We start from the raw sequence: 9,475 nt of genomic DNA, 5'->3' as shown, positions 1-9,475 counted from the left end.
GATGAGCACTGAATGGTCCCCAGTCAGAGACAAACAGAACAAAAAGCAGCAGGGTATGCAAATTTTCTACAGCAAAAATAAAAAGTTAAAAAAGCATCATCGAAAAAAGAGGATAACGGTATATGGAAAGTTCTCTTGGAAAAAAAAGAGAAGACATTTCAGTTAGTAACTACTACACGTTCTCAAGGAAATCAAAGAAAGTCTGATTTTCATGTCATGATGGAAAAACCAACAGAATGTCAGGAGTGTGAACTGTCAGAGGCATAGAAAGATATAAAAGAGGCAATCATGTTCATCACAGAGGAAACAAAAAATGGAGTCAACAAAGCTGAAAATGAATCTGTGACACAAAGGCTTGTGAAAAAGAAGATAACTACTATTTACACAAAGTTTGCCATTAAAATGGCATAAACTGAATCTTGACAGTGGCCCATTCAGTTGGAGATTGTTCAGAGGAATAACCTGGTGGCTCAGATGGTAAAGAATCCACCTGCAATGCAGGAGACCTGGGTTCGATCCCTGGGTCAGGAAGATACCCTGGAGAAGGGAATGGCAACTCACTCCAGTATTCTTGCCTGGAAAATTCCATGGAGAGAGGACCTTGGTGGGCTACGGTACATGGAGTCACAGAGTCAGACATGACTGAGCAACTAACATTTTCACTTTCAACCTGAGGTTTAGCCAAGGAACCAGCTACCACAGGCAGAGTTGGAACTTGCTCTAATCCAGATCTAGCCTGTCACATCCATGTTCCGGAACATCACCTGGTTAAGATTTTCCATCTTTAGAATGTACCGGGGTCCAGCCCCGGTTGGATCCAGGGATTCCCTCAAGAGAACATCATCGGCGATTAGGGATAGATAAAAGGGAAGAGAAAGAGGCTTGATCTTCCTTGGTTTACACAGAAAGCCAATAAAGCCCCTGTGCTTCAAGTAGTCATCCTGAAAGAAGAACAGAGAGAGAAAAGGAGAGAAAAGGAAAAAAAGAATGACACGGGGAGACCAAGCTCTGATGCAGCCGGGTCTGTCACTTTATTTGCAAAAGGAGCTTTTATACCCTAAGTTACACATTTCCAGAGGTGAAAGATACAGAGTTACACAGAGTCAGCTCAGCATTACATCAGTTTCACCTTTATCAAAACCAGGACATGTTCTGCATAGCTTTTCATAAACAAGGGTCTTATGTTGTGCACATCATCTTCTGGCCCTGTGGCCTGCTAACATTTTGCAACTCTTTCTTGATAAAGGTTGGTCACCCAGAAAACCTGCTTTCCCTCTATCTTTCTAGTCTGCAGTCCCCCTCAGGAAACAGAGGGACATTCTTAGGGAGCAAAGGCGAAGTGGGTTACAATAAAGAAAGAACTTACTAACTCAAGGGTTTTATGTTGCTAATGCCAAGGCTATTGCTTGTTTTTCTTGCATATCAACTATTTTTGCTAATGCACTCCCAGACCCACATTGGATAAAGGACAAGGAAATTCGGCAGCAAACATCGGCTCAACAATGCAGTATTATTCTAATAAAGCTTTTTTATCGCTTTGAAGGTTATGCTTGGGGTGTTGTGAACAATCATGTGCGTTAGTTGCAAGAGTGTGGATAAACCTGCCAAGTAAGCTAAAATAGTAATAGATGGGTTAAAGTAAAAATGCTCCTTTCAAGCCCAGGAGACTTGGTAACTAGAGCCCTAAGTTGATTTTCTTCAGAGAAAGGTGGTTGGGGATAACCCCCTGTAAATGTCAGAAGAGTTGGTGAAAGGCATAATATAATAAACAGTAGACAGACAGATTTTAGTTTTGGGGTAGATGCTCGAGCAGTTTCAGGGAATCCCTCTGAGTCCTGTTCCGCCTTTGCCTGTCAGGTCCTCTCCACATGACCTTTGTTATGGGTGGGATCTCCCGTGGTGGCTCCCGGCAAGAATGTCATTAGAATTGATACTGTGGTCAACAACCAGACACAGAAGTCAGGCATTAAATAAACTAGATGAATCCAATCAACCAGAGAAGCATGTTAGGTGTGTACTGCAGAGCTTTACCTGAAATAAGAGGTATGATTGAATGATGATGAAAGGATTGATGCAGGTGACATGGGGTTGCAAGCAGCCCCATCTGAAGGGATGAATCTAGAGTTCCCTAGTACCATAGTGACCCTAAATTATAATCCAGCGCCCCTTTCCCTTGCCACTGGGGTCACCTGCAGCACTGGAATCTACGTCCCAATTTCCCATCTCCTTACTCTAAGCAAACTGAGACAGTATTAACCTCAGCTTGCATGAGCTAACCAACTGTTCTCTCCATGTTTAAGATGAAGTTTAAGAAGATCCAGTTAATGTTTGCTATTGAAAGTCTTTGTATTGTTTACATAGTTTTAACATGTGTGTTAGAGAACCTAATACATTAGGTGGTGAAACTTAAAATTTTCAGTGGGCAGATATAAGAGCATTTGACTAAGTTAGTAAACAGTATTATAATATTAAAGAGAAATGGAGTCACAACATTTGAAGATCAACAAGAGTTGTTTAGATACAGCTTACATAAGAATGTTTGGCTTCATACATAGCCTGCTGGAACATCCATTTGATGTATGTAAGAAGAAAACTAGGACTTCGAGGAAAATGGAGTAAACACACTTTGCCAATTCCTTGCACTAAATACAATTAAAATCCCTAGACATTATATACAAAAGAAACGTAAAAGGTGGAGGAAAGAAAGAAGACCAGCTATGGGTCTCTGGTTCCAAGGAACAACAAAGATCTGGGTTTTCTTTATGTCTCAAATTTTTAGACTTGGAGCTTGAAGAAGCCAGCAACCCGGAAGTACCAATGGACACAGAACAAAACAGACACACAAAAACAACAACAAAACTCACCCTAACGAAAGGGGGTGTTTTCTCTCTAGCCAAATGTGCAGGCAAGCCAGACAGAGCACTCTGAGATAATAATTTCTCAACCTCAGCCAGACACCACTCCCACTCAGACCAGCTAAGGCCATGTTGGAGCCCAGATTGGCACCCTGACCAGGTTGTAATGAAGAGTCACAACCTTCCCACCAAGATGATGTGAAAGAAGGTCAAGTAGGGAGCTGGGACTTTCATGCCCTTCGGGCAGTAAGGAGCCCTGGGCCCTGCCTGCAGTGTCAGTAGAAACCACCAGAGATGGATGAAACTGGAGCCTATTATAAAGAGTGAAGTAAGCCAGAAAGAAAAACACCAATACAGTATACTAACGCATATATATGGAATTTAGAAAGATGGTAACAATAACCCTGTATACAGGACAGCAAAAGAGACACTGATGTATAGAACAGTCTTATGGACTCTGGGGGAGAGGGAGAGGGTGGGAAGATTTGGGAGAATGACATTGAAACATGTATAATATCATGTATGAAACGAGTCGCCAGTCCAGGTTCGATGCACGATACTGGATGCTTGGGGCTGGTGCACTGGGACGACCCAGAGGGATCGTATGGGGAGGGAGGAGGGAGGAGGGTTCAGGGTGGGGAACACATGTATACCTGTGGCGGATTCATTTCAGTATTTGGCAAAACCAATACAATATTGTAAAGTTTAAAAAAAAAAAAAAAAAAAGAAAAGAAACCACCAGAGAACATGACTTCCATGCTCACCCGGCAGTAAAAAGGCACCCTCCCCACTGGAGTACTGTCGGAGGACACCTAGTGAGCAGTAGGACTCTCACTGCCAGCCAGAGATCAAGAGGAAACCGCACTCCCCATGGTGTCAGCGGAGGCCATGTGGGAAACAGCAGCACATCCACCCATTCCAGCCAGGAAAGCATCCATGGAGGCCTTGTGGGAAGTCAGACTCCCCCTTCACCCAGCAGTGATGAGGACCATACATCTTAGTATCAAAGGAGGCTAAATGGGAGACCTGGACCTTAACCCTCACCTGGCAGTAACAATGCAATGCCCCTCATCCCCGTTCTGGACTGCTGGCAAAGAAAGGTAAAACAGAAGCTAAAAAGATCCAGGGGACTTCCCTGATGGTTCAGTGATTAAGAATCTGTCTGCCAATGCAGGGGACACGGGTTTAACCCCTGGTCAGGGAACATCCTACATGTGGCAGGGCAACTAAGCCCATGTGCCATAACCACTGAGCCCGTACGCCACAACTACTGAGGTGCTCGCACCTAGAGCCCATGCTCTGCAACAGGAAAAGCCACTGCAATGAGAAGCCCATACAATCGCAGTGAGGAGTAGTAGCCCCCACTTAATGCAACTAGATAAAGCCCAGGTGCAGCAACAAAGATATAGCACAGCCAAAGATTAATTATTTAAGAGACATTAAAAAAAAAAGATTCAGAATCTCGTAACACCCACGATGTCCAGAATTCAATTAAAAAATAATTTGTGGTACCAAGATTAAGAAGATCTCAAACTCAATGAAAAAAAGGCAGTCAATAGACTCAAATTTGCATTGAGATGTCAGAAATGTTAAACTATCTGAGATTTTGGAGCAACCATGATAGAAATACTTCAACAAGCACTATGAACACATTTGGGGAAAAAATGGAAAAAAAAAATAGTGTCAGCAAAGACACAGAAGATATAAAGAAGAACCAAAAGGAAAGTTTAGAATTGAAAGCTACAGTAACCAAAAGCAAAAGCTCAGTAGCAGAATAGAAGAAAAGGAAAGACTCTGTGAACTAGAAGATAAGACAACAGACCTAACCTGAACAACATGAGAGAAAACAGACTGAACACAAAAATAAAGAGAGACCAAGGGATATGGAACCATAGGAAGAAGATTTAACACTTGTGTCATCAGAGTCCCAGAAACATAGGAGAAAGGGTAAGGCTGAAAAAGTACCTGGAGAAATGATAACTGAAAACTTCCCGGATTTGAAAAGAGACATAAACCAACAGATTCAAAAAGTAAAAAACAGAACAAAACCACAGAAATCTAAGCCAAGACACATCATTATTAAGTATCTGAAAACTTAAAACAAAAGACTTTTTAAAATCAGCCAGAAAAATAATCTTATCTTACCTAAGGGAGAAAATTATTTGAATGATGGTGGATTTCTTGCCAGAAACCAGAAAACAAAAAGAAGATATTTTTTCAAATGCTGAAAGAAAAAACAATGAATCCAGAGTCATATATCTAGTGAAAACATACTTCAGGAATAAAGAAGATATCAACACACTCTTAGATGAAGGAAGATTAAGAGAATTTGTTGCCAGGAGACCTAGCCTGAAAGAATGGCTAAAAGAAGTTCTCTGCACAAAAAGGTAACAATGAAAGGAAGAATTTTGGAACACCAGGAAGGAAGGAAGAACAGTAAGCAAACATGTAAGTAACAGGATAGACTTTTCTTCTCTTGTGTCTTCTACATTATGTTTGATAGTTGAAGCAAGTTCCAATATGTTCTAAATGTATGTAGAGAAAAATATTTAGGACAATTACATTATAAATTGTTGTTTTTTAGTCACTAAATAGTATCCAACTCTAAAACATGAAAAAAAAAACTACTATAGGTAAGAAAAGATATGCCAACCAAATTCAAGAGATCGGCCTTTGTACATCCAGATTCAAATAAAGCAAATAACTATTGGACATATTTGATAAAGTCAGAGAAATCAGAATACATGTTGGGTACTAGACGATATGAAGGATTGTTCTTTTTTTTCCAGTGTGTTTATTGCTGCTGAAGTTATGCTTTTTAATATGTTTCTTCATACTAAAGTATGCATGAATAAAATGGTATGATGCCTCAGATTTGCTTTAAAATACATTGGGGTGGGGGAGAAGTGAGGAATTATAAGTGAGACAAGATTGGCAAAATGCTGATCACTATTGAAACTGGCAATGTGTACACTATTATTCTTATTGTGTGTGGCGGACATTTTCCATAATAAAACATTAATCTTTTTCAAGCCAAACTAAAGCCAACAATAAGATGATGGGCAGGGGGTAATGTACAATGCACAGCTAGAATATCTTTAAATTCTTGAAAGTGAAAAGAGAGATAAGGAAGAATTTTACAATTTGTTAGAAAAATATATAGTTAAATCTATATGCTAAAAATTTGAAGGTAACCATTGAAAGGCTAGAAAGATAATCTATAGGTTTCAAATCATAATAATAAAAAATAAGAATGATATAAAAACTTTATCCAACATAAAGTTGTTGTTAGCTTCACTGAGTTACACAAGCCGGTTTGCCATGACAAGGCTGTGATCCATGAAGGGGCCAACATAAAACACAAATCCAGAACAAGAGGTGAAAGTGAAAGTGAAGTCGCTCAGTCGTGTCTGACTCTTTTCGACCCCGTGCACTGTAGCCCACCAGGCTCCTCTGTCCATGGGATTCTCCAGGCAAGAATACTGGAGTGGGTTGCCATTTCCTTCTCCAAGAGGTAAATGGTACCAATACTTTGGCCACCTGATGTGAAGAACTGACTCACTGAAAAGACCCTGATGCTGGGAAAAACGGAAGGCAGGAGGAGAAGGGAACAACAGAGGATGAGATGGAGGATGACATGGTTGGATGGCATCACCGACTCGATGGACATGAGTTTGAGCAAGTTCCAGGAGTTGGTGATGGACAAGGAAGCCTGGCATGCTGCAGTCCATGGGGTTGCAAAGAGTCAGACACAACTGAGTGACTGAACTGAACTGAAAAGTTACCAAAAGAAAAACTGCATCTCTTTTGCCCTAACAAAGATATGAAGAATAAAAAAAAGGAAAAAAAAAAAAGGACAGGAAAAGAGACTTCCCTGATTTTCAGCGGTTAAGACTTAGTGCTTCCAATGTAGGGGACGTGGGTTGGATCCCTGGTCAGGAACGAAGATCCCATATACTGTGTGGTGCAGCCAAAAAAAAAAAAAAAAAAAATATATATATATATATATAGAGAGAGAGAGAGAGAGAGAGAAAAAACAGGAAAAATGTATAATTTTTTTTAGTGACTATCACATGATCTAGCTTAGCCAACACTTAGAAGTGAATTTGCAATAGACTAGAGATGTTCTGTCCTAAGAGAACTGGGTGAAATGAAGAATTTCTAATGAAAATTTAGACTCTTATTTGCTTAATCCTTTAAAATGTCTTTACATTATTTATTAGTCAGTATTTGACTATGAGGATCTTAATGTTTATTTTTAATCTGATGTCTCTCAGTAGCACACTGCAGAGGGCACAGACTCAGAGAGGTATAGAAAAGCATGTGATGGTTCATCCAGATACAGACACTATCTAAAACAAAATGCAAACTCCGCTTTCCCCATCTCTTAGAACGTCCCACATGGTCACCCACTGGCAAGAGAGGAGGGTTCCACAATGAATTCAGAGGGTCCCTGGATGGATCGGGCTGGAGGGCAACAAGGCCCTTATGAGTCTGAGAGCTAACACATGTTGAATTGGCTTACTCTGTACTAGGCCAATGCTTCTCTGGTGGCTCGGTGGTAAAGAATCCCCCTGCAGTGCAGAAGATGCAGGAGACACCAGTTTAATCAGGAAGATTCCTTGGGTCAGGAAGATCCTTGGGTCAGGAAGATCCCTTGGGGAGGGCATGGCAACCCACTGCAGTATTATTGCCATCTTAGCTTCTTCATCTGTGAAATGGGGCTAAGAGTGCTGGCCTCACTGAGTTAATTAATGATGAATTAATCCATAATGAGAAAACCCATGTAAAACACCTAGCGTGATATAATACTGGTGGAGATGTGGCTCCCTGCATACAGGTGAGGCATTCTGGGTGCTCTAGTTCTAAAAGAACCAGATCACAGTTTCTCCCGATCTCCTCTAGCCACAGACCAGGGGCCAGGGCCACAGAATCACAGATCCAGCTGCCAACCTTAGATGGTGACATCTCTCTACCACCCAGTTACAATCTGTAGACCAAAACCCAGAAAAGGCTACTCCATCCTGCTTGCTCAACCTCCACCCTATGAAGGAGAGGAAGGATGTTATAATGTTAACCTAGTGACCTTGGGTCCTGGCTGGGCTGGGGCCCCTGCTGTCCACACAGAGCCTGGCTCTGAGGGCCCTCAGCCTACTCCCTACTTGGCATTAAGGCCTTACTCCCTATGCAGAGCATGTCTCCAAAATGTGACTTCCACCCACCTCTCAGGTCCCCTAAGCCCACCAGCACCCACTCCAAGCCTAATGCCTTAGCATCCGCATGTGCTATGGTCCTCTTATCTCACCACCTCAAAACTTACCTGCTATTGACTCATTTCCACAAGTCTCCCAGAAGACGAGCTGGTTAATCTGCCAACTAAATTATGTGCCAACCAACAAGTTAAAAATAATACCTTGGGACTTCCCTGGCAGTCCAGTGATTAAGACTCTGCTCCCAATGCAGGAGGCATGGGTTCCATCCCTGGCCTGTGATCAGGGAACTAAGATCTGTGTGCTGCATAGTGTGGCCAAACAAACAAACAAAAAATTATGGCTTAACCAAATAGGCTTCAAGACTGGTTTCTGCAGCCCCTACCTATGTGGACAGGGTGCCACTGACCAGGGACAAACCTTGGGACACTGGGGCTGCCTTTAGTCCAAACGACTCCCAACAGGAATATGAATCATGGCACTAGATTCCTGGTTTCTTCTCTGTCCCTCACAAACAGAGTGATCTTACGAAAGTGACTCCCCTTCTAAGCCTCATCCTGGAACTCCGGTCTCTGAGGTTGATTCCCTCTAAAGTTCTGACTATCATGCCTAGCCTGAGAGGGTTCCACCTTTACATTCACTCTCCTCATCATCCTTTCTCCATCACCACCATCATCACTACCACTACAACCGCCATCAGGCAGGCCACCGCAGGGATGCAGCTAAGGCTGAGTGGTGCATCTTTGAACCCAGATAGGGAGCTCTGCACTGCTGGGCTGGACTCTGTCCTCTGTCACCTGCCCCATTTGCCTGATGTCAGAGAGGGATAAAGGACAGGAAAACTGAAGACAGCCAGGTCACCACAGTGGCCACTAGAACAACCCTGGGAGGCCCCATGCTGCTGGTAGTGGAAGGGGCTGACCTGCTGAGGCCCAAGTACAAGGTGGAGGAGGTGACGCACATGATGCCAAAGGCCACTGAGATGTCACATAAGTCCCCAAAGAGCTAGTTTCTGGCTGCCTGGGTGGCCACTATCCAAGGTGTCACCAGCAGAGCCACCAGGAGAAATGGAGGACACTGGTGATGCTGGAGTGCATGGAGGCGGCACAAGTGCAAGATGCCAGCGCACACCACGACGGTTCCCAGCAGCATACAGGTGAGAAGTCAGAGGAGCTCTGCACCAATGCCAACGATGCATAGCGGGCCTGCCTCACCCCTGCCCCTGCCCTCTGGACCAGGGCATCTGTCACCTCTGGTACCTCCATGAAGGCCTCCTGGCTAGGAGTTCTAGAGGTTTCCGCAGGGCCGGGAAGAGGGACAAGGGTCAGGTCGTGAGGTCAGGATGGAGGAACCAGTGTGTGTTCAGTCTCTCAGTCGTGTCCGACACTTTGTGACCCCATGGACTGCAAC

Source organism: Bubalus kerabau, chromosome 4 (genome assembly GCF_029407905.1).
Source record: "Bubalus kerabau isolate K-KA32 ecotype Philippines breed swamp buffalo chromosome 4, PCC_UOA_SB_1v2, whole genome shotgun sequence".
Lineage (NCBI taxonomy): Eukaryota > Metazoa > Chordata > Mammalia > Artiodactyla > Bovidae > Bubalus > Bubalus kerabau.
Note: the sequence above shows the minus strand (reverse complement) of the source record.